We start from the raw sequence: 25,666 nt of genomic DNA, 5'->3' as shown, positions 1-25,666 counted from the left end.
GATTTCTTCTGTGGTGAGTATTCTGTCCATGTTCTCTCCCCATTTTTGGATGGGGTCATTTGTTTTCCTGTTGTTGAGTTTGGCAAGCTCTTTATATATTTTGGCTATTAGCCTCTTGTCTGATGTACGGCATGTAAAGATCTTCTCCCATTCTGTGAGTTGTCTCTTTGTTTGGGTAGTGGTTTCTTTTGCCGTGCAGAAGATTTTTTACTTTGATGTAGTCCCATAGGTTTATACTTGCTTTAGTCTTCTTTGTAATTGGATTCGTTTCATTGAAGATGTCTTTAAAATTTATGCAGAAAAGAGGGAACTCTATTTTTCATTATCTATCTCACCCATCCTCCCTGCCCAACCTGACCCATTTATATTTCTCACCCCTCACCATTCCACTTGTCTTGGTCATTGTCTCCTACTTTGATGGTCACCTTAAGAGCCCAGAGGCTGTAAAGGGGACACTAAGGGCATTTTCCTGGTGCTGCAGCCTAGGGAAGGGAGACTGGGGTGGCTACTGAAGGATGTTCACGAGTGGGACCAAAGCCCCAGCAGACTGATTGAGGAGCTGGTCCCAGGGGTAGGCAGTGATCCCCCTTAAGTTCCTCCACCTACCCACCCCCATCCTCACTCCCCAGTAGATATGAGTCCACATCTGAGCTCTAAACTCTGGCTCCTGCTTCTTCCTCCTTCCTCCCTTGAGACAGCATGGAAAGACGGGTTAATTTGTTCTTTACCGAGAGAAAAAGAAAGAAACCATAGCGACGGCTCTCCGCGTGTCCTAAATCAGTCCAATGAGAAATAGATTTAGAACAACAAACCACCTTGGGGTGGGAGGTGGGGAGCTGAGCTTCTTTGGTTGACAATAGCCAGTGATTTTGCTTTAGTAGGACTATGTGAGGCTGGGCCAGCCCTGTCCTCTCCCTCCCTGACTTCTCAATCCAGGTCAGACATAAAGACTAGGCACAGCACCCCACAGATTGTGGGCAATCTACACCTACTCTCTCTCCCCTCCCCACCCCTCCCCTCCCCTCTCCTCTCCTCTTCTCTCTCTCTCTCTCTCTCTGCCTCCAGAGTTATCACTGGAGATTGATGCCTGCACTATGAACCCACTGCTCCTGTAGGCCATTTCCCCCCCCCCATTTTGTTGCCCTTATTATTATTGATTACTAACATAATCCCCCAAGAGAGCAGAGACCTGTGGTGCTTTTGGTTCAACTTGCATGAACATAAATGTTCAGGAAATTACAGAGCAAGAGGTTCAATCTACTGGCATCAGGCAGGAGATGAGGATAGGAAAACTCAAGACCTAGAAATTCAGCCTCTCCTTTCCTGTCCCTGTGTCCACACTTCCCAGTGTAATTTAACAATACTCCTGTTTCAGAGAGACTTTCTTAATAGGCTCACACACAACAGCATCACTCTCCGTATTTCATTTGCTCCTTGGATGATGAACCCAGCCTCAGAGCCAGAAGTGAAAGCCCCATGCCCTCCAGTTGGACTGCACCCAAATCATGCAGCACAGTGATGCCATTTGCACCCAGACTACAGCTCTGGTGACTGATAGCTCAGTTTTATATTGGTAGCGAGGTCTTGGTTGAGCAGCATTCTTTAAAAAAAATTTTTATGTAATTTTTTCCAGTTCTTTTATTTGCGATTATTATTTCTTTTATTTGTGGGTTACAAGACTTTAAGATTATGGAATATAGGTCCACACCACACCCACTGTAAAGATTCTGTGTCCCGTCCTCCAACCTCCCCAAAAATAATAGAGTAACCACCATAGTTTTCACAGCCTTAGAAACCACTTGTTTTTCTTTCTTTCTTTCTCTCTTTCTTCCTTTCAAACAAATTCTCTAGATGTCACAATTAGGTGAAATCATCTTATAGTTTTCTTTCATCTCTTTGCTTATTTAACTAAAGATAATCACCTCTAGTTCCACCCATTTTGTCCTCAAAAGACACAATATTATCTTTTATTCTTAATGCTTAACACTTTTTATTTTTTATTTTATTTTTAATTAATTTATTTATAAAATGGGAGCACTGACAAGACCATAGGATAAGAGGGGTACATTTCCCACCACCAGAGCTCAATATCCCCTCCCTTCCCTTGATAACTTTTCTATTCTTTAAGGACATAGGAGTATGGACCCAGGGTAATTATGGGGTGCAGAAGGTGGAAGGTCTGTCTGGCTTCTGTAATTGCTTCCCCACTGAACATGGGCACTGACAGGTCGATCCATACTCCCAGACTGTCTCTCTCTTTCCCTAGTGAGGCAGGTCTCTGAGGAAGTGGAGCTCCAGGACACATTGGTGGGATCATCTGTCCAGGGAAGTCCGATTGGCATCATGGTAGCATCTGGAACCTGGAGGCTGCACAATAAAGATAAGGATACCAGGGCCTTTCTCTCCCATTAAGATGGTGGTGGCAGTCCAGGCAAAAAAGGGCGCTTAACACTTTTTTTTTCCATCTTTTATTTGTGATTAGTAGTAGGTAGTCAGTGCAAGTCTGAGGTCCTAGACTTCACCCTTTACACTGTATATGTCAGAGCTGTGCAGAGCACAGGGAGCCAGCAAAATTGCTCACTTGGTTAGCATGCTGCTTTGCCATGAGCAAGACCCAGGTCTGAGCCTGGCGTACACCACACTGAAGGAAGCTTCAGTGCTGTGGTCTCTCACTCTTTCCACTTACTCTCTTTGTTCTTTCTTCCTTTCTTTCTCTCTTTCTCTATAAAAATATTGGGTTGTCAGAAGAATTGCGATGCATTTTTGCGTAGAAAAACATAGAGAAAATAACCTATGTCTTTTCTGACAACCCAATAAATAATTAGATAATTCCACAACATTATCCATTACTCTGTGTCCAATCCCCACTCCCTTGTTTTATCTGATAGAAACAGAGAAGAATTGAAAGGAAGGATGGGATAGATAGAGATACCTTCAGCATTACTTCACTGTGCATAAAGCTCCCCCATGCAAGTGGGCAGGGGATTTGAATCTTGGCCATTGCACATAGTAACATATGTGCTCAACTGGGTGCTCCAGCCCTGATGCTAAAAAAAAAAAAAAAAAGTAATTTAAAAAAGAAAACAGAATAAAGGTTTCCCTACTGTCCTAGATTCCTGCATGGGCCAAGGTATTCTTTATGAATTGTAGGGTATTCAGTGGCATTGCAAGAGGCAGACACAGCCTTGCACAACAGAATGAGGGCCATTCAGCGAAGACCTTCCCATTAAGAACTGTTGGTCTAGGGCCTAGGTGGTGGCACACCTGGTTGAATGCACAGGTTACAATGTTCAAAGACCCAGGTTGAACCCCTAGTCCCCACCTGCAGGGGGAAAGCTTTGCAAGTGGTGAGGCAGTGTCACAGGTGTCTCTCTGTTTCTGTCCCTCTCTACCATCCCCTTCACTTTGAATTTCTGGCTGTCTCTATCCAATAAACAAACAAACAAACTATTGGTCCATTCCAAGGCAGTTTGGATGAACCCTCACTGGGGAAATTGTACATCAACAAGAGGAAATGTGAACACAGGGTACAGAGCATAGCTGGAGGAGCAAGGCTCAGAGGAAAAGGCCTGACAGAAGAAGCTGGGCTAAGGTGCTGTGCATTATGCCTGGGTGGGGCATTTCCTAAGCTGGGGCAAGTGTTTGGTTGGGGCAAGATGGGCTAGAGACCTGATCTGAATCAGAGAACCTTCTCAGTGGCTTTGGAACTATGTTTCACAAATTCTAGGCATCTCTTGGTTGTTGAGATATATAGAATTTGTGTTTAGGTCTATGAACCTCAAAAGTAGAGGAAGTTAGGCAGAAGAGAGAGAGAGAGAGAGAGAGGGAGAGAGAGAGAGAGGGAGAGAAATATATGGTCCAGAAGGAAGAAAGGGTAAAAGACGCAGTGATAACATAGGCGTCCACTTGCTCCGATTCTCTCTCTGCCCCCTTGTTTAGAAAGTCCCATGTTGTGATTATAATCCCCCCTTTGTGGCTTGAGATGGCATCTGTGTTAATCATAGCTGAAATGTTCTTCTGAGGTCTATGGGGAAGATCTGAAGCCTTGGTTTCCAGTTGACTCAGAGTTCAAAAGGGAAAGTAGGCTGAAAAGTCATCAAGCCCAAAATTGGGAAAAAACTACATTAATGGCTTTGTGTGACCCTGACAAGCAGCAGGATGACTGAGGAAGTCCCTTGAACAGTGAATGACATGGACTCCCACTCCCATTCAAGGCATTGAAAAAATTGAGAGGTTGTGGTAGAACTGAAAAAGATCATGGTAGAAGCAGAAAGGAAAAACATGACATTTGTCATCCAGAGTGTGAAGCAACCAAGGTCAGAGCTGGAACAATGGATGGAAGACACTCTGATGTAAATGTTGGCAGGTCATTTCTTTTCTATTACCTGTTTGATGGTGGGCAGTTTCCTGGAGGCAGAGAGAGGCTGGCAGGAAGCATTGTAACACAGGTTGGGTGACCACAGCAAGTGAGCTTCCTGCCCAGAGGTAGCTGGTGTAGGTAGAACTTGCAGTCCTTTAATTGTGGAGTCAGAGAGAGAATGCTTCCCCTAAACACTGAACTTAAAAAAAAACAATTTATTATGGGGGAAGGTAGTGGTTTACAGTACAGCTGGCATATGGGTACAGTTTCTCATCTCTCTGTGATAAGTATGTGCAGAACAGTCTCACCTCCAACTTAAGTCTTTTTCCACTATCGTGTATCAGGACCCTAATACCCTCTCCATCCCTCCATTCCCCAGAGCCCTTTGCATTTATGCAATACGCCACACTCAGTCCAAGCTTCATCTTGTGTCTTCCTTTTCTGTTCTTGTTCTTAAGTTCCATCTGTGAGTGAGATCATCTGGTATTCATCCTTCTCATCTTGGCTTATCTCACTTAACATGATTCCTTCAAGTTCCATTCAAGATGAGGCAAAAGAGAAGACCTCAGCATTTTTAACATATGTGTAGTATTCCACTATGTATGTATACCACCATTTTCTTAACCAGTCATCTGTCATTGGGCATGAGTTACTACCAAGTTCCCCAAATTCTCTATACCAAGAGTGACCTCCTAGCTGGGAGCTAGAAGGAATTATATTAAATGAGTTAAGTCAGAAAGATAAAGATGAGTATGGGATGATCCCACTCATCAACAGAAGTTGAGAAAGAAGAACAGTAAGGGAAACTAAAAGCAGGAGTTGATTAAATCTAGAGTAGGACACCAAAGTAAAAACCCTGGGGTGAGGGTAAGGGTGGACATTTGGCTTCCCAGGGCAGTTGCGGGGGTGGAGGTGGGCGGTGGGATGGGACACAGTCTTTTGGTGGTGGGAATGGTGTTTATGTAAACTCCTATTAATTTGTAGTTATATAAATCACTATTTAATTAATATGAGAGGGGAAAATTGATTGTATGTCTCAAACTTTTTAAAGCACAGACTGAATCTTTTTAATACATAGGCTGAGTCTTTGATATGTTGACTCTCTCAAAAGCCTAGACCAGGGAGAACAGAAGTAACCGGTGGCACAGCTATATACAAGATGGTGGGTATTATACAGCAAATCCTAACAAACGGACCTCTCAAAGTTAACCCAATTACCAAATAATGTGATGATAACAATAACTATCCATTGTCTTCTTGAACCTTAAGACAGCAGGAACCTCACATTTCCACTATAGAGCCTATATTTCCCCCAGTCCTAGAAACTTAGCGTGAGGTGCACTTTCCTGCATGCTTCTCTCAGTTCATATCAAATAATATTGCATCCGCCGATCACAACCTAATCAATGCAATGAGTGCCACCTCAGCATGCTTCACTTCAGACTGTGTCCAGAGACTTCAGGTGTGGAATGACAACCCTTCAGATTCATTACTCAGGTAAGACCTTTCCTTTCATAGGATTCTCTAATTCCATTCCAGGTGGTTCACTTCCTAACAAAGTCCCAAAACCTAGATATAGACCAGGTCCCCTGATATAGAGCATATATTCATACTTATCCATAAACTAGGGCAAAATATATACCTGAAAGCAAAAGTACCCCAACACTTCATCTGCACTATTACAGCCTTTAGGTCTATGATTGTTCAACAATTTGTTTGGCTTTGTGTCTTAACTCTCTTTTCAGCCACCAGGTTCCAGATGCCAGCATAATGCCAACCAGACATCCCTGGACAGACGATCCCACCAATGTGTCCTGGAGCTCTGCTTCCCCAGAGATCCACCCTTCTAGGGAAAGAGAGAGGCAGACTGGGAGTATGAACCAACCAGTCAATGCCCATGTTCAGTGGGGAAGCAATTACAGAAGCCAGACCTTCCACCTTCTGCAACCCACAATGACCTTCGGTCCATACTCCCAGAGGGATAAAAAAATGGGAAAGCTATCAGGGGAGGAGATAGGATATAGAGATCTGGTCGTGGGAACTGTGTGGAGTTGTACTCCTCCTATCCTATGGGTCTGTTAATGTCTCCCTTTTAATATATATATAAAGAAATAACTGGGATTAGGTAAGGGCAGCACACGTTACCATGTTCAAGGACCAGGATTCAAGTCCCTGGTCCCCAAATGCATAAGGGAAGCTTAATGAGCAATAGGGCAGTGCTGCAGATCTCTCTTTCTCATTTCCCCCTCTCCTCAGTTCTGTCTCTGTCAAAAAGAAAAGGGGGAGGAAAGTCCATCAGAACAGTCATGCAGGTACCAAGCCCCAATGATAACTCTGGTGGCAAAAAAAAAAAGGGCAGGGGAAACAGCATAATGATTATACAAATGACTTTCATGTTGGAGGTTCTGTGGTCAGGTTCAAACCCCAGCACCAGCATAAGCCAAAGCTGAGCAGTGCTCTGGTCTCTCCCTCTCTGTCTGTCTTACTGTATATGTCATTAAAATAAATAAAAATAAATAGCATACATATTTAAAATAAATAAAAACTCTGGGATAAACAGTTTGCTGTGGGCTCCTTACCCTTAAAATGTTCCTGATTTAGGAAGTGATTCCAGATTTAGGAGCTGTCCCAAGTGGAGTGACAAGGGAAGTACTTTTGGAATGGAAAAGATTGTCCTTCAATTGTGAAGTGACTCTCCTTTCCATGTCTGGAAGCAGAGTACAGTCCTCTGCACCTGTCTCCACCTTGCTAGGGACCTGGGGGAAGGAGACATACCATCTGAGCTTCCTGGGGATGTGTGCTGGTGAGCCAAGGTAAGGAGTGCAAGGCCAGAGTGTCCCCAGCAAAAATCTCTCCCTATTTGGGACCTTTCTAAAAGATTAAGCAGCAACTCAGCAGAGAAGCTCCATGCAGACCCAGAAGATTCCCAGCAGTGCACAACTATGAGACATCCCGGGGGCTGACAGCAGCCTCCCCCCACCCCCTGGCTAGCTTTAATCAGACCATCCTTCGAACCCCTTCTCTCTTCCAGCCTCACCATCATGGCCTGGGCTGCTGTTCCCACACTAGTCTGTGACAGGCCCTCTCTCAGCTCTGTTTCTAGGCCCTCCCTCAGCCTCCCACTCAATTCCCAGAGTCTCCAGAGAAAGCCTTTTACTTGAGACTTTGGTCAAATCACTCCCACCTAGAACTCCACAGCAACTCATTATCTTCAGCAAAAAAAAAAGCATGTATTCTTCTTCAGTCTCACATTTTAGATTAATAACACACTCACTGAGTACCAATATAAGTGTTTTCTCCCTTCTTCTCCTTCTCCTTCTCCTTCTCCTTCTTCTTCTTCTTCTTCTTCTTTCACATACTAACATCTTAATCCCCACAACCACCTTCTTAAAGTAGGTAGATAGGAACACTGAGATGTGGGGAGCTGGGAACTCAAATGTCCCTTACAGCAAGTAAAGGGAAGATCCAAGTTCAAATCCAGACAGTCTGGCATCTTGACCAGAATTTATCATGGATTTTTTTAGGAGGAGCAGGAGGAGGAATCCAAGTTCATATCTTCATAACTTAAAGTATGAACCCAAAATAGTGACTTTAGTTCTAGCTGGGGGCTTCCTAGAAATTTAGAAGTGCTCACTAAGGAAAGATAGAAACAGGCTGGAGTATGAATCGACCTGCCAATGCTCATGTCCAGCAAAGAAGTAATTACAGAAGCCAGAACTCCCACCTTCTGCACCCCCATAAAGAATTTTAGTCGAAAAGGAACTTTTCTACACTGCTGGTGGCCCAGCTCCTGTGGAGAGCAGACTGGAGAACTCTCAGAAGGCTAGAAGTGGAACTACCGTATGTCCCTACAATTCATCTCCTGCATATATATCCTAATGAACCAAACACAACATCCAAAAAGATGTGTGTACACCTATGTTCATAGCAGCACAATTTGTAATAGCCAAAACCTGGAAGCAACCCAGGTGTCCAACAACAGGTGAGTGGCTCAGTAAGTTGTGGTCTGTTTACATGTATATATATATATATATATATATATATATATATATATATATATACATATATATTACTCAGCTATTAAAAATGGTGAATTCAGTCGATTCACCTCATCTTGGATAGAGCTTGAGTGAATCATGTTAAATGAGATCAGCCAGAAAGAGAAGAATGAATGTGGGATGATCTCACTCATAGACAGAAGTTGAAAAATAAGAACAGAAGGGAAACACTAAGCAGAACTTGGACTGGAGTTGTTGTATTGCACCAAAGTAAGATTCTGGGGGGGGGGGGTTGGGGAGAGTTCAGGTCCTGGAAGATAGAGGAGGACCTAGTGGGGTTTGAATTGTTATGTGGAAAACTGAGCAATGTTATACATGCACAAACTATTGTATTTTATTTTGTTGACTGTATACCATTAATTCCCTAATAAAGAAATTAAAAAAAAAAAAGAATTTTAGTCCATACTTCTAGAGGGGTAAATGTTAGGGGAAGATGACAAGAAAGCTCTGAATTCCAATTCCATCAGGACCTAGAAAGAGAGGAGGAGGGAAAAAAAAATCTACCTGTGAAAGCTGATAAATTAGAAAACTATTACCTTGACATTAATGAAAGTAGATTTATCTACAAATTAAAAAAAGAAACTCACAAGCAGGGCCAACTGGTAGGTGGCACAACCAGTAAAATACACATTACAGTGTGAGGACCCAGGTTCAAACCCCTGGTCCCCACCCATAAGGGGGAAGCTTCACAAGTGGTGGAACAGTGCTACAGGTGTCCCTTTCCTCTCCCCCCACTCTATTTCTCTTTGTCTCTATTATAATAGGAGAAAAAAAGGTGGAAGACCATTGAGAGAGGTGGATCCATTGTGCAAGCACCGAACTCCAGTAATAATCCTGGTGGCAAAAATTAATTAATTTTTTTAAATGTAGAAGCTCAGCCTACAGTAGACCCCCCACCCCCCGTCATGTTTCCTATTACCTCTTATCTCTGTTGTACTGGGATGGGAGAGATGCAGAAGTTTTAGGCCCCACCCCAGACCTGTGGGACCAGTGTGCACGTGGAAACTAGAGTTCCACTGACTGTCTTCATGCAGAGGTCTGAGGAACACAGTACCACTTCCCAGCACAAGCTCATAGGGGCCTTATTCTCCCCACTTGGCTTGGACATCTGTCAGTCCCAGGACCCCTCCCCTTCTTTCCTGACTCCAACTCTAGATCTGACCACCTCCATGCCACAGACCTGGAGTCTGAGACTTGCCTGCTCCTCCATGAAACCCTGATCTGGGAACTCAATGCTCTAATGCTCACCAGCTGGGGAGTTTGAAGCTCTGCCTTTTCTCTTTCCTTTCCAAGGATGCGAGTGTGTGTGTGTGTGTGTGTGTGTGTGTGTGTGTGTGTCCTCATACAATGGCCAGTGTGTTTTGTCACCATAGTATCCATCAAGAGTTGCTGTGCCATGGGTGTTCAGGTCACAGAGCAGGAAGCAGGTAGAAAGAGAGCAAAGAAGAGTGCCTGCAGCCCTGCCCCAGTTGCATTAACTGGTGGTTGGACTTCCACATGCTCTTACCTTCTCCTTGTCCACTGAGGTGATAATATGCAGCCACCAGGGCTGTTGTGAAGATGAGAGGGAAGGCTGTGTGCCAGAGGGCCAGGTATCTAGTTTTATTTATGAGGAGAAGAAAGAGAAATGGCACCTGTGATGCTGGGGATGGAATCTGGCGCCCCAAGCTTGAAAGTTCAACACATTATCCAGTGCACCACTTCCCTGTCAAGAACCAGGTGTCTAGACAATGCGATCCTGCAGTCAGAACTGGAATGTTCATAAGAAATCACTAAAGTCTGCAATGGAGAGACACAGCTCACTAGGGAGGGTGCGCGCTTTGCCAGTGCTGTGGTGTCTGTCCCATTTCTCTCTCTTTGTCTCATTTTCTGGATGAAAAAGCTTGACCTAGGAGTGGTGAAATCACTCATGTGTAACACCAGAAGGGAGGAAGGAATAAAGGAAGGATGGAAGGAAAGGGGGTGGGGAGTGGCCACAGAAACAGATCACTTGTGCTCGACCATGTGCTTGACTGATTTGAGCCCAGCTCCTACCACACTGAAGGAAGCTTCAATGTGATGGTCTTTTTCACTCTGTTTCTTTTCTATATATATATATATATATATGGAAAAGGAAGAAAGAAAGAAGAATTAAATGTTGGTGGAATTCACTAGAAGAAAGGAAGAGTGAGGCCCAAAGCAACTGTGTCCTGTACAAGGTCACATAGCCAGCTGCTGGACAGAACCACGATGACTCGAGACTTGTCCTGATCCTGTCCACCACCCTTGCTGCAGCTTCAGATCTTGAAATAGAGAGTAAGAGTCAGGGCTGTGTCTCAGGAGAAAGTCACAGCCATTCCACGGACCAAGCCAAGCTTGCATTAGCTATTGGTGTGGTGAGTCAATGCCATCGGCCACGGCTGAGTCCTGAGTGTCCAGAAGAATGGCAGAAGGTGATGGGGATCATTCTGTTGTTGAAAAATGAAGCAAACCCGAGCGCGTGCACGCGTGCGCAAGAACACACACACACACACACACACACACACACACACACACACACACACACACACACACACACACACAGCACTGAGTTGTGACTTGGGCAAGCGTGTGGGTGTCCCCTCACGCGGTCAGGGCACAGAGGACAGAAGGTAGCTGAGCACAGTGGTCCTGCGGGGGCGGGGAGTGTTGCCACGGAGACGAGAGGCTGCTGTGTGGCACAGGGAGGCAGGCAGGCGTGGGCGGCAGCATAGCTCTGAGTCCCAGAGCACTGGGGGAGGGTGAGCGGGGGAGGATCTGGGCAGGCGAAGGGGCTCATAGGATTGGAGGCTCCCCCCAGCACCACCACTAGGTCTCTGAGGGCTCGTTTCCCACCACCTCTGTCCACCTCCCCCAGCACGAGCCCTCTCTGGCACTCCTCCCAAACAGGCAGCTGAGGCCAAGCCCATTGCAGAGATCCTTAGAGGCCAACATCAGTAGCTGACATTTGGAAAACAGCAACACCCAGGGTCTGGCTGAATCTTCCCACCTCACAGTCTTTCCCCTTCCATCCATCACTCATTTTTCCTCTTCTGCCATCCAGTAAGTGGACATCACACAGGGCCAAGGAGTCTAATGACGGATCAGATGCCAGCCCCTTCCAACTAGCTCTGAGACAATGAGTAGCCTGCCTAAGGTTTCTGAACCTGGTGTGTGTGTGTGTGTGTGTGTGTGTGTGTTTAATAGTAGGTTATAAGATTGTAAGATTCCAGTGTATAGTTCCACACCACACCCATTGCCAAAGTTCTGTGTCCCCAAGCCTTCTGCCACCCCTCAATGGCGCCTGTAGCCCTCTGCTCACTCAGGCGCTCTGACTGTGATTCTGGAAGAGCCTGAATGCCTTCTGTTTCTGTGGGAGACAGGTCTCCCATGGAAGGACAGTGTTCAGAGGAGAGGCCAGGGTTCAGATCCTGCTTCTGCCACTTGTCAGATGTGTTATTGGGAAATTCACTATAACTCTTTGAGCTTCTATCAGAAAATGCTTTATCCCCTGTCCCCTCCCCTCAACCCTTAGGGACTAGGTGGTGGTGCACCCTGTTGAGCTAACACATTACCATGTAAAAGGAGCCAGATTCAAGCCCCTAGCCACCATCTGCTGGGGTGAAGCTTCTTGGTGCTGCAGGTGTCTCTGTCCCTCTCCTTCCTCCTCTCTCAATTTCTCTCTGTCCTATTAAATTAAAAAATCTTTCCAAACACACACCCTTGCCCAGGGCTTCCTGTGAGGGCCTAGAGTGGTGGGGGCAGGGGCTTGGATGGTCTAAGAGTTGAGGCCTCATACTCTTCCATCTTGGGAGAATGGGAGGAGGTGAAGGGGTGAAGGCTGTGTCTGGAAGTGGGGTGGGCCTGGCAAGTTTCAGAAGGCAGGCAATGGCAGCCCTGGGTTGAGTTTTCCCATCTGAAGATGAAGGGGCTTGATGCTCCTTCCTCGTCCCAGTGGGTAAGAGTGACAGAAAAAACTGACAGTCCAAAGAAGGACCTCCCTCTAGGCTCAGAGGCACTGGAGAAGACAGGATGGTGTGGGCTGAGGGACAGTGTCCACAGAAACTACTGGCAATGTATGCCTATTGAATTTCTGTGAAAATATTTGCTGGGGTGGGGGCATCTGTTGTCAAGGCAACCCAGTGTCTCTTCTATGGAGCTAAGTCCCTCAGATGGAGAAAAATCTGAGATGTCAGGGCTGGGTCAGCTTAGGGGGCTTCCCAGGGCCAGACCCTAAGACAGCCAGCACCTTCCACAGGGTGAGGGAGCCATGCATACATTCAAACACCTGCTCACCTACTCATATGACAAAAACCCACTAGGCTCTCCTAGGCACTGTGGTGAGCACTAGGGTTGAGTAAAGTCCTCCAACATGCCCCCAAATTCCAGAAGCTGACAGCCTTGTGAGAAAACTGATACATAAATTATGATGCTTTGGAAGTGGGAGGGCTTCCTGGAGGAAGTAGTTTTGATGCTGACTTTGGGCAGAGAAGGCACACCAGACAGAGAGAATAGCAGAGGGACAAAGGCACTGGGGGAGAAAAAGTATGACATCCTTCTCTCCTTTTAGGAAGAAATGGTGTTGGGAGGTAGTCATTTATGCAGGGTGAGACAAGGCCATGAGGTGCAGTGGTCAGGCCACAGGCCAGGTTCTGCACACTTGAATTTACAAGCTTGGCAAGATGCTTTGCTCCTTGATGTCCCTGTTTCCAATCTGTAATGGAGATGACAATTATCCACCTTGGGGGAGGGGATCATTACAAGGTAAAGAAGTCAGTTATTGTGGATAAGAAAAGAGAATTTAGCCTAGTAGAGCACCAGCCTACACGCCTGGGGTCCCAGAGGTCACAGCTTAAATCCTGGGTACTACAGCAGGAGCTGAGCAGTAATCTCTCTCTCTCTCTCTCTCTCTCTCTCTCTCTCAATCAAGCTGTCTTTAAAAATTCCCCTCAAAGCAATATGCCAACTGGAACTGAGCAAGCCCTGCTCCATACCCGGCACCAGGTAAATTCAACTCCTCTCAAAACAAAAAAAACTGATAAATCTTGAAATGTCAGGATGGTATCTATTGATATAAAAAAAAGAAGTTAGTAGGATCAACTAGGAATACCAAAGGAGACCACCTGGGACCGAAATAAGACAGAACTAGAACGACTTCAGGAACCCACCAAGTCACCGGTGAGTGCAAATACGCGTGGCTGGTGGACAGAGAGGAGCCTAGGGAGAGATTAAGTGGCTGGTAACAGTCTAACAGTTTGTCAGTTGAGACACCACCTGCAGTCTGTTCCACCAACAAGGGGACAGCTGAAGGGAGGAGAGGACTCCCCTGAGACTTACTAAGTGTCACTCTGAGTCTCCATTGCTACTTCCCTAAGAATCTGGAGCAGCGGCAGGGAGGTCCTGGGCTGACACCAGGGGACAGAGATCTAACCAGGAAACTCAGTAGAAGACCTATACCTCGGTGGCATAGCTGTGGGGGCTCTGAAAGTCTCTTTGCATAACCACTAGATTATCTCTGCCACACCCTGCTTTATTTTTTTTATCTCTTGGTCAGGAGTCAGTGATTAAGCTAAGAAGCCTACTTATAGTTTAAAAGCCCTCAGGCTCCCATAGCCTATAGGGAAGAAAAGCACAAAAGGCTTTTAAGCCACTGAGCTCCAAATCAGGGATTAAAATACTATTGAGATTTGCATAAGTGTCTATTCTTGCTATCCTTTCTTTCTTTTCTCTTTCTTCACTGGGATTTGGTTACTATTTTTTCACGGATTGGAGAAATTGTTTAGCTAACTGGTAACGATTAAACTACTTCAATACTTGCTTCAGTTGCTACTGTAATTCCTGAGGTTGGTGAGTGCAATTGTCATAAAGGTATTTAGTACAGGGTTACTTGAACTCAAGACACAACAACTGAGGAACAACAGAGCATAAAAAAAAAAAAGAAACATAAATAAAAAAAAATGGGTAGGTCAAAAACAAATAAAACTGCTACTCCAATGAATGAAGACAAGAGCCCAGAAGAAACTACAAATAAGCCAGAAGTAACCATAGATAAGAAAAGTATGCAAGCAATAATAAACTTATTAATCACAGAAATGAAAACAACATTGGAGGAAAGGAATGGCAGTATTAGGGAAACAACAGTCGAGACCCCCAAGGAAAATACTGATTATCTTGAGGCAATTAGAGAACTGAAAGCTGAAATAGCTGTAATGAAGAAAGAAGCTGAGGCAAGGGAAAGCAGACTAACAGAAGCAGAAAACAGAATTAGTCAGACAGAGGATGAGTTAGAGAAAACGAAGAAAGAGGTGAAAGAGCTTAAAAAGAGATTGAGAGACACTGAAAACAACAACAGAGACATATGGGATGATCTCAAAAGAAGTAACATTCGTATAATTGGCCTGCCAGAGGAAGAAAGAGAGGAAGGGGAAGCAAACATTCTAGAGGAAATAATAGAAGAAAACTTCCCAGACCTGAATAACAGAAAGGACATCAAGATTCAAGAGGCCCAGAGAGTACCAAACAGAATCAACCCAGACCTAAAGACACCAAGACACATCATAGTCACAATGAGAAGAAGTAAGGATAAAGAAAGGATCCTAAAGGCTGCAAGAGAGAAACAAAAAGTCACATACAAGGGAAAACCCATAAGATTATCTGCAGACTTCTCCACTCAAATTCTAAAAGCCAGAAGGGAGTGGCAAGATATCTATCGAGCCCTGAATGAAAAAGTGTTTCAACCAAGGATAATATATCCTGCTAGACTTTCATTCAAACTAGATGGAGGGATCAAAACCTTCTTAGATAAACAACAGTTAAAGGAGGCAACCATCACCAAGCTGGCCCTGAAAGAGGTTCTAAAAGACCTCTTATAAACAAGAACATCACTATAATACTGGCAATATATCAGAGCAAACAAATTTTTTTTAACAATGGCACTACAATACATTAAATCCATAATATCAATAAATGTCAATGGCTTAAACTCACCCATCAAAAGGCACAGGGTGGGGGGATGGATCAGAAAACATAACCCAACCATATGCTGCTTGCAAGAATTCCATCTGTCACAACAAGATAAACACAGACTTAAAGTGAAAGGATGGAAAACTATCATACAGGCTAACGGACCACAAAAAAGGGCAGGAACAGCCATTCTCATCTCAGACACGATAGATTTTAAATTAAATAAAGTAATAAAAGATAGGCAAGGACATTACATAATGATTAGAGGATCAATCAGCCAAGAAGACTTAACAATTATTAACATCTATGCATCCAATGAGGGACCATCTAAATACATTAAGCACCTACTGAAAGAATTTCAAAAATACATCGATAGTAATACAATAATAGTGGGAGACTTCAGTACCCCACTCTCACACTTAGACAGATCAACAAAGCAGAGAACCAATAAAGATACAAGAGAATTGAATGAAGATATCGACAGACTAGACCTCTTGGACATTTTCAGACTCCTCCACCCCAAAAAACTGGAATACACCTTCTTTTCAAATCCACATAACACATACTCAAGGATAGACCACATGTTAGGCCACAAAGACAGCATCAATAAATTCAAGAGCATTGAAATCATCCCAAGTATCTTCTCAGACCACAGTGGAGTAAAACTAACATTTAACAACAAACAGAAAATTATTAAAAGACACAGAATTTGGAAACTAAACAACATGCTCCTTAAGAACCACTGGGTCAGAGACTCACTCAAGGAGGAAATTCAAATGTTCCTGGAAACAAATGAAAATGAAGACACAACCTATCAAAACATTTGGGACACAGGTAAAGCAGTATTGAGAGGGAACCTTATAGCCACACAATCACATATTAAACACCAAGAAGAAGCTCAAATGAACGACCTTACTGCACACCTCAAGGACTTAGAGGAAGAGGAACAAAGGAACCCTAAAGCAACCAGAAGGAGAGAAATCACTAAAGTTAGAGCAGAAATAAACATCGAAAATAAAAGAACCATACAAAAGATCAATGAAGCCAAATGTTGGTTCTTTGAAAGATTAAACAAAATTGACAAACCCCTAGCCAGAATCACCAAACAAAAAAGAGAGAAGACTCAGATTAATAGAATTGTAAACGATGGAGGAGATATCACAAATGACACCACAGAAATCCAGAGAATCCTGCGAAACTTCTATAAAGAACTATATGCCACCAAGCTAGAGAATCTGGAAGAAATGGAACAATTCCTAGAAACATATGCCCTTCCAAAACTGAACCAAGAAGAACTACAAAATCTAAATGCATCAATCACAGACAAAGAAATTGAAACCGTTATTAAGAATCTCCCCAACAACAAAAGTCCTGGACCAGATGGCTTCACAAACTAATTCTACAAAACTTTCAGGAAACAGTTAATACCCATACTTCTTAAGCTATTCCATAAGATTGAAGAAAGAGGAATACTCCCTTCCACCTTCTATGAAGCCAACATCACCCTGATATCAAAAGCTGATAGGGACAGAACAAAAAAGGAAAACTACAGACCAATATCTCTGATGAACATAGATGCCAAAATATTAAGATCTTGGCCAACCGGATACAGCAACATATCAAAAAGATTGTTCATCACGACCAAGTGGGATTCATCCCAGGAATTTAAGGCTGGTTCACCATCCGTAAGTCAATCAATGTCATTCACCACATCAATAAAAGCAAAGCCAAAAACCACATGATTATCTCAATAGATGCAGAGAAAGCCTTTGACAAGATCCAACACCCATTCATGCTCAAAACTCTACAAAAAATGGGAATAGATAGGAAATTCCTCAAGATAGTGGAGTCTATATATAGCTAACCTACAGCCAACATCATACTCAATGGACAGAAGCTGAAAGCATTCCCCCTCAGATCGGGGACTAGACAGGGCTGTCCACTGTCACCGTTACTCTTCAACATAGTATTGGAAGTTCTTGCCATAGCAATCAGGCAAGAGAAAGAAATCAAAGGAATACATATTGGAAGGGAAGAAGTCAAGCTCTCACTATTTGCAGATGATATGATAGTATACATAGAAAGACCTAAAGAATCCAGCAGAAAATTACTGGAAGTTATTAGGCAATATAGCAAGGTATCAGGCTACAAAATCAATGTACAAAAATCAGTGGCATTTCTTTATGCAAACACTAAATCTGAAGAAGAAGACATCCAGAAATCACTCCCATTTACTGTTTCAGCAAAATCAATCAAATACCTAGGAATAAAGTTGACCAAAGAAGTGAAAGACTTGTATGCTGAAAACTATGAGTCGCTACTCAAGGAAATAGAAACTGATACCAAGAAATGGAAAGATATCCCATGCTCATGGATTGGAAGAATAAATATCATCAAAATGAATATTCTCCCCAGAGCCATATACAAATTTAATGCAATACCCATAAAAGTTCCACCAAGCTTCTTTAAGAGAATAGAACAAACACTACAATCATTTATCTGGAACCTGAAAGCACCTAGAATTCCCAAAACCATCTTGAGGAAAAGAAACAGAAATGGAGGCATCACACTCCCAGACCTTAAACTATATTATAAAGCCATCATCATCAAATCAGCATGGTACTGGAACAAAAATAGGCACACAAACCAGTGGAACAGAATTGAAAGCCCAGAAATAAATCCCCACACCTATGGGCATCTTATCTTTGATAAGGGGGCCCAAAGGGTTAAATGGAAAAAGGAGGCTCTCTTCAATAAATGGTGCTGGGAAAACTGGGTTGTAACATGCAGAAGAATGAAATTGAACCACTTTATCTCACCAGAAACAAAAATAAACTCCAAATGGATCAAAGACCTAGATGTCAGACCAGAAACAATCAAATACTTAGAGGAAAACATTGGTAAAAACTTTCCCACCTACACCTAAAGGACATCTTTGATGAATCAAACCCAATTGCAAGGAAGACTAAAGCAGAAACAAACCAATGGGACTACATCAAATTTAAAAGCTTCTGCACATCCAAAGAAACTATTAAACAAACAGAGAGACCCTCACAGAATGGGAGAAGATCTTCACATGCCATACATCAGACAAGAAACTAATCACCAAAATATATAAAGAGCTCAGCAAACTTAGCACCAAAAAAGCAAATGACCCCATCCAAAAGTGGGCAGAGGATATGAACAAAAAATTCACCTCAGAGGAGATCCAAAAGGCTAACAAACATATTAAAAACTTGTCAGAGAAATACAAATTAAGACAACACTAAGATGCCACCTCACTCCTGTAAGAATGGCATACATCAAAAAGGACAGCAGCAACAAATGCTGGAGAGGCTGTGGGGACAGAGGAACTCTTTTACATTGCTGGTGGGAATGTAAATTGGTACAGCCTCTGTGGAGAGCAGTCTGGAAAACTCTCAGAAGGCTAGACATGGACCTTCCATATGATCCAGTAATTCCTCTCCTGGGGTTATACCCCAAGGACTCCATAACACCCAACCAAAAAGAGTTGTGTACTCCTATGTTCATAGCAGCACAATTCATAATAGCTAAAACCTGGAAGCAACCCAGGTGCCCAACAACAGATGAGTGGCTGAGAAAGCTGTGGTATATATACACAATGGAATACTATGCAGCTATCAAGAACAATGAACCCACCTTCTCTGACCCATCTTGGACAGAGCTAGAAGGAATTATGTTAAGTGAGCTAAGTCAGAAAGATAAAGATGAGTATGGGATGATCCCACTCATCAACAGAAGTTAACTAAGAAGATCTGAAAGGGAAACTAAAAGCAGGACCTGACCAAGTTGTAAGTAGGGCACCAAAGTAAAAACCCAGTGGTGAGGGGTAGACATGCAGCTTCCTGGGACAGTGGGGGGTGGGAGTGGATGGGAGGGATGGGTCACAGTCTTTTGGTGGTGAGAATGGTGTTTATGTACACTCCTAGCAAAATGTAGACATATAAATCAGTAGTTAATTAATATGAGAGGGGGAAAATCAATTGTATGTCTCAAAGTTTTTCAAAACACATACTGAATCTTTTTAATATATAGGCTGTGTATTTGATATGCAGACTCTCTCAAAAGCCTAGACCAAGTAGATTAGAAGCTTCCAATAGCACAGCTATATACAAGATACTGGATACTGTACAGCAAACCATAACAAAAGGACTTTTCAAAGTTAACCCAATTACCAAATAATGTGATGATAACATTAACTATCGATTGTCTTTTTGAACCCTAAGACAGCAGGAACCTCACATCTTCACTATAGAGCCCCTACTTCCCCCAGTCCTGGAACCCTTGGATAGGGCCCACTTTCCCATATGCCTCTCCCAATCCATTGCAAATAATATTGCATCCACTGATCACAACCTAACCAACGCAACGATTGCCACCTCAACATGCTTCACCTCAGACTGTGTCCAGAGACTTCACGTGTGGAATGACAACCTTTAAGCTTCATTACTCGGGGGAGACCTTTCCTTTTATAGTACACTTTAATTTCATCTCAGGTGGTTCACTTTCTAACAAAGTCCCATAACTTAGATATACACCAGTTTCTGTGAGAGAGAGCTTATGTTCACACATATCCATAAACTACTGCAAAATATATACCTGAAAGCAGAAGTACACTAGAGTTTGCAGTGAGTACCTCCCTAACACTTCCTCTCCACTTTTCCAAGCTTTGGGCCCATGATTGCTCAGCAATTTGTTTGGCCTCGTATGTTAACTCTCTTTTCAATCATCAGGTTCCAGATGCCACCAGGATGCTGGCCAGGCTTCCCTGGATTGAAGACCCCACCAATGTGTCCTGGAGCTCAGCTTCCCCAGAGACATATCCTACTAGGGAAAGAGAGAGGCAGACTGGAAGTATGGACCGACCAGTCAATGCCCATGTTCAGCGGGGAAGCAATTACAGAAGCCAGACCTTCTACCTTCTGCAACCCTCAATGACCCTGGGTCCATGCTCCCAGAGGGATAGAGAATGGGAAAGCTATCAGGGGAGGGGGGGTTATGGAGATTGGGTGGTGGGAATTATGTGGAGTTGTACCCCTCCTACCTTATGGTTTTGTTAATTAATCCTTTCTTAAAAAAAAAAAAAAAACTATTAAAAGAACTGTTAACTTCCACAACTGTGAACCCTTTAATTACCTTACTTAGACACAAGTCAATCCAGGCAATAGTGATCAGTAATTTGAAAAATACTGAGAGAGAGAACTAATAACATAATATATAAAATGGTTAAACCTACAACAAGAAATAATGGAGAAATGAACCAGGACAAGAGTCCAGCTAAAAGCCCCCAAAGGGGTGAAGCACAAAATAATGAGGTCAACATCCAAACACTAGCTAAGGAAATAATCACAGGACTGAGTAAAGAGTTTGAAAGAATTGTCATCAGAAATACAGAAACAACAAATGAGACTCTGGAAGAAAACACTAATTATCTCAAGGTTATTAGAGAGCTGAAAGCTGAAATAGCTGAGCTAAGAACACAACTAGATAAACAAGCTAAAACAGTATCAGAACAAGGTAACAAAATAGATGAACTCCAGAAAGCAGTTTCTTCTTCTTCTAGCATTTGCCCTTCTTCCGTAGCCAGTCAACAGCGTCAGGTTGAGCCTGATGTAAAGTTTCGAGACCTCCTTTGAATAGAAAGCAGTAGAGGGGAGAGAATAGAATCAATGAGGCTGAAGGCAGAATTAGCAAGATCGAGGATGAATTAGAGACAACTAAAAAAAAGAAGAGATCTCAAAAAGAGATTAGGAGATACTTAAAACAACAACAGAGACCTATGGGATGACTTCAAAAGAAACAATATACAAATTATTGATTTACCAGAGGAAGAAAGAGAGGGAGAGGAAGAAAGCATTCTTCAAGCCATAATAGCTGAAAACTTCTCTAGTCTAGACAACATCAAAGACATAAAGATTCAAGAAGCCCAGAGGGTCCCAAACAGAATTAACCCAGACTTAAAGACACCAAGACACATTATATTTAGAATGGAAAGGAATAAGGATAAAGAAAAGATCCTGAAGGCTGCAAGAGAAAAACAAAGAGTCACCTACAGAGGAAAACCCATAAGATTAGCATCAGACTTCTCCACACAAACACTACAGGCCCGAAGAGAATGGCAAGATATCTATAGAGTACTCAATGAGAAAGGCTTTCAACCAAGAATACTGTATCCTGCTAGACTGTCATTCAGACTAGATGGAGGCATAAAAACCTTCTCAAGAAACAGTTGAAGGAATCAACTATCACCAAGCCTGCCCTGAAAGAAGTTCTGAAAGGTCTGCTATAAACAGTCAGACCACCAAAAATAGGCCATATATCAGAACACTCTAAAACTCTACAAGAATGGTGTTAAAATATCTTCAATCTTTAATATCAATAAATATCAATGGCCTGAATTCACCTATTGAAAGACACAGAGTAGGAAGATGGATCAGAAAACATAACCCAACAATATGCTGTCTACAGGAAACCCACCTAACTCAATAAGACAAACACAGACTCAAAGTGAAAGGATGGAAAACTATCATACATACAGGCCAATGGCCCACAAAAAAAGGCAGGAACAGCTATTTAAAAAAAAATATTTATAAAAAGGAAACATTGACAAAACCATAGGATAAGAGGGGTACAACATTGCACAATTCCCACCACCAGACCTCATATCTCATCCCCTCACCTGATAGTTTTCCTATTCTTTTTAAAAATTTATTTAAAAAAGACTGTGTCCCATCCCACCCACCCACCTCCACCCCACTGCCGCCCCAGGAAGGAACAGCTATTCTCATATCTGACACGATAGACTTTAAAATAGATACAATTTAAAAAGATAGGAATGGACACTACTTAATGCTCAGAGGATCAGTCAGTCAAGAGGACTTAACAATTATTAACATCTATGCACCCAATGAGAAGCCATCTAAATACATCAAATGTCTACTGCAAGAGCTACAGCAATATATTAACAGCAACACAGTCATAGTAGGGGACTTCAACACCCCACTCTCTCAACTTGACAGATCATCCAGGCAGAAAATCAATTAAAAAATGAGGGAGCTAAATGAGGAGATAGAGAAACTAAAACCATTGGACATTTTCAGAGTCATTCATCCCAAAAAACTGGAATACACATTTTACTTAAGTCCACATGGGTCATTCTCAAGGATAGACCATATGTTAGGCCACAAAGACAGCATCAGCCAATTCAAGAGCATTGAAATCATCCCAAGCATCTTCTCAGACCACAGTGGAATTAAACAAACACTTAACAATTACCAAAAGATTACTAAGAGTCCCAAAATGTGTAAGCTCAACAGTACACTTCTTAACAACCTCTGGGTCAAAGAGGAAATCAAGGAAGAAATCAAAATGTTTCAAGAGTTCAATGAAAATGAAGACGCAAGCTATCTAAATATTTGGGACACAGCTGAGAGGGAAGTTCATAGCCATACAAGCACACATTAGGAAACAAGAGAAAGCACAAATAAACAGCCTGATTGCATATCTTAAAGACCTAGAAGAAGAAGAACAAAGGAACCCTAAAGCAACGAGAAGGTCAGAAATCACTAAAGTTAGGGCAGAAATCAATAACATTGAAAATAAGAAAATCATACAAAAGATCAACCAAAGTAAATGTTGGTTCTTCAAAAGAGTGAACAAAATTGACAAACCTTTAGCCAGACTCACAATACAAAAAAGGGAGAAGACCCTAATATTTTGGATAGTAAATGAAAGAGGAAATATCACAACAGACACCGCAAAAATTCAACATATCATGCGAGGCTTCTATGAACAACTATATGCCACCAAGCTAGAGAACCTGGAAGAAATAGATGATTTCCTAGATACCTTCCAACTTCCAAAACTAAGTGAACAGGAAGTAGATAACATGAACAGGCCCATCACAACTAATGAAATTGAAACAATTATCAAAAATCTCCCCCCAAATAAAAGTCCTGGACCAGATGGTTTTACAAATGAATTATACAAAACCTTCAAAGAAGAACTAATACCTCTACTTTTAAAAGTCTTCCAGAGATTGAAGACACTGGAATACTACTTCCTTCCAGCTTCTATGAAGCCAACATCACTTTGATACCAAAAGCAGACAGGGACACAACCAAAAAAAGAAAACTACAGACCAATATCTCTGATGAACATAGATGCTAAAATATTGAACAAAATTCTTAGCCAACCTGATACAGCAGTATATTAAAAAAGATTGTTCATCATGACCAAGTGGGGTTTATCCCAGGCATGCAAGGTTGGTTTAATATATGTAAATCAATCAGAGTGATCCACCACATCAATAAAAGCAAGACCAAAAACCACATGGTCATATCAATAGATGCAGAGAAAGCTTTTGACAAAATACAGCAAACCTACAGCCTACATCATACTCAATGGTGAAAAACTGGAAGCATTTCCCCTTAGATCAGGTACTAGACAGGGCTGCCCACTACCACCATTACTATTCAACATAGTGTTGAAAATTCTTACATAGCAATCAGGCAGCATCAAGGAACTAAAGGGATACAGATTGGAAGAGAAGAAGTCAGACTCTCCCTATTTGCAGATGACATGATAGTATACACAGAAAAGCCTAAGGAATCCAGCAAGAAGCTTTTGAATATCATTAGGCAATACAGTAAGGTGTCAGGTTATAAAATTAACATTCAAAAGTCAGTAGCATTCCTCTATGCAAACACTAAGTTAGAAGAAATTGAAATCCAGAAATCAATTCCTTTTACTATAGTAACAAAACCAATAAAATATCTAGTAGTAAACCTAACCAAAGAAGTGAAAGACTTGGGGAGTTGGGTGGTAGCACAGTGGGTTAAGTGCAGGTGGTGTAAAGTGCAAGGATTAGCTTAAGGATCCCGGTTCGAGCCCTTGGCTCCCCACCTGAAGGGGAGTCACTTTACAGTCAGTGAAGCAGGTCTGCAGGTGTCTTATCATTCTCTCCCCCTCTCTGTCTTCCCCTCTTCTCTCCATTTCTCTCTGTCCTATCCAACAACGGCGACAACAAAAATAATAACTACAACAACAATAAAAAGCAAGGGCAACAAAAAGGAGAATAAAGAAATAAATAAAAATTAAAAAAAGAAGAAGTGAAAGACTTGTATACTGAAAATTAGGAGTCACTACTCAAGGAAACTGAAAAAGGCACAAAGAAGTGGAAAGATATTTCATGTTAATAGGTTGGAAGAATTAATATCATCAAAATGAATATACTACCCAGAGCCATCTACAAATTTAATGATATTCCCATCAAGATCCCAAGCACATTTTTTAGGTGAACAGAACAAATGATACAAATGTTTATCTGGAACCAGAAAAGACCTAGAATTGACAAAACAATACTGAGAAGAAAGAACAGAACTGGAGGCATCACACTCCCAGATCTCAAATTGTATTATAGGGCTATTGTCATCAAAACTGCTTGGTACTGGAACATGAATAGACATAGTGACCAGTGGAATAGAATTGAGAGCCCAGAAGTAAGGCCCCACACCTATGGACATCTAATCTTTGGCAAAGGGGCTCATACTATTAAATGGGGAAACCAAAGTCTCTCTTCAACAAATGGTGTTGGGAAAAAATGGGTTGAAACATGCAGAAGAATGAAAGTGAACCACTATATTTCACCAAATACAAAGGTAAATTCCAAGTGGATCAAGGACTTGGATGTTAGACCACAAACTATCAGATACTTAGAGGAAAATATTGGCAGAACTCTTTTCCACATAAATTTTAAAGACATCTTCAATAAAATGAATCCAATTACAAAGAAGACTAAGGCAAGTATAAACCTATGGGACTACATCAAATTAAAAAGCTTCTGTACAGCAAAAGAAACTACTACCCCAACCAAGAGACCCCTCACAGAATGGGAGAAGATCTTTACATGTCGTACATCAGACAAGAGGTTAATAACCAACATATATAAAGAGCTTGCCAAACTCAACAACAAGACAACAAATAACCCCATCCAAAAATGGGGAGAGGACTTGGACAGAATATTCACCACAGAAGAGATCCAAAAGGCTGAGAAACACATGAAAAAATGCTCCAAGTCTCTGATTGTCAGAGAAATGCAAATCAAGACAACAATGAGATACCACTTCACTCTTGTGAGAATGTCATACATCAGAAAAGGTAACAGCAGCAAATGCTGGAGAGGGTGTGGGGTCAAAGGAACCCTCCTACACTGCTGGTGGGAATGTCAATTGGTCCAACCTCTGTTGAGAACAGTCTGGAGAACTCT

General features: G+C 42.3%; 1 long non-coding RNA gene across 1 annotated transcript in view; it reads right to left on the bottom strand.

The window, feature by feature from the left end:
* Positions 1-2,058: 2,058 nt before the first annotated feature.
* The window catches only part of LOC132537651 (uncharacterized), a 31,794-nt gene continuing 8,186 nt past the window's right edge, over positions 2,059-25,666 (bottom strand). Inside the window, exons 2-3 of the long non-coding RNA XR_009549111.1 lie at positions 4,386-4,559; positions 2,059-2,367 (exon numbers count right to left, since the gene is read on the bottom strand). This is a non-coding gene — a long non-coding RNA (uncharacterized LOC132537651). The remainder of the gene's footprint in view (positions 2,368-4,385; positions 4,560-25,666) is intronic.

The sequence above is a fragment of the Erinaceus europaeus genome, chromosome 3 (assembly GCF_950295315.1).
Source record: "Erinaceus europaeus chromosome 3, mEriEur2.1, whole genome shotgun sequence".
Lineage (NCBI taxonomy): Eukaryota > Metazoa > Chordata > Mammalia > Eulipotyphla > Erinaceidae > Erinaceus > Erinaceus europaeus.
Note: the sequence above shows the minus strand (reverse complement) of the source record. Positions and strands in the feature narration are given on the sequence as shown.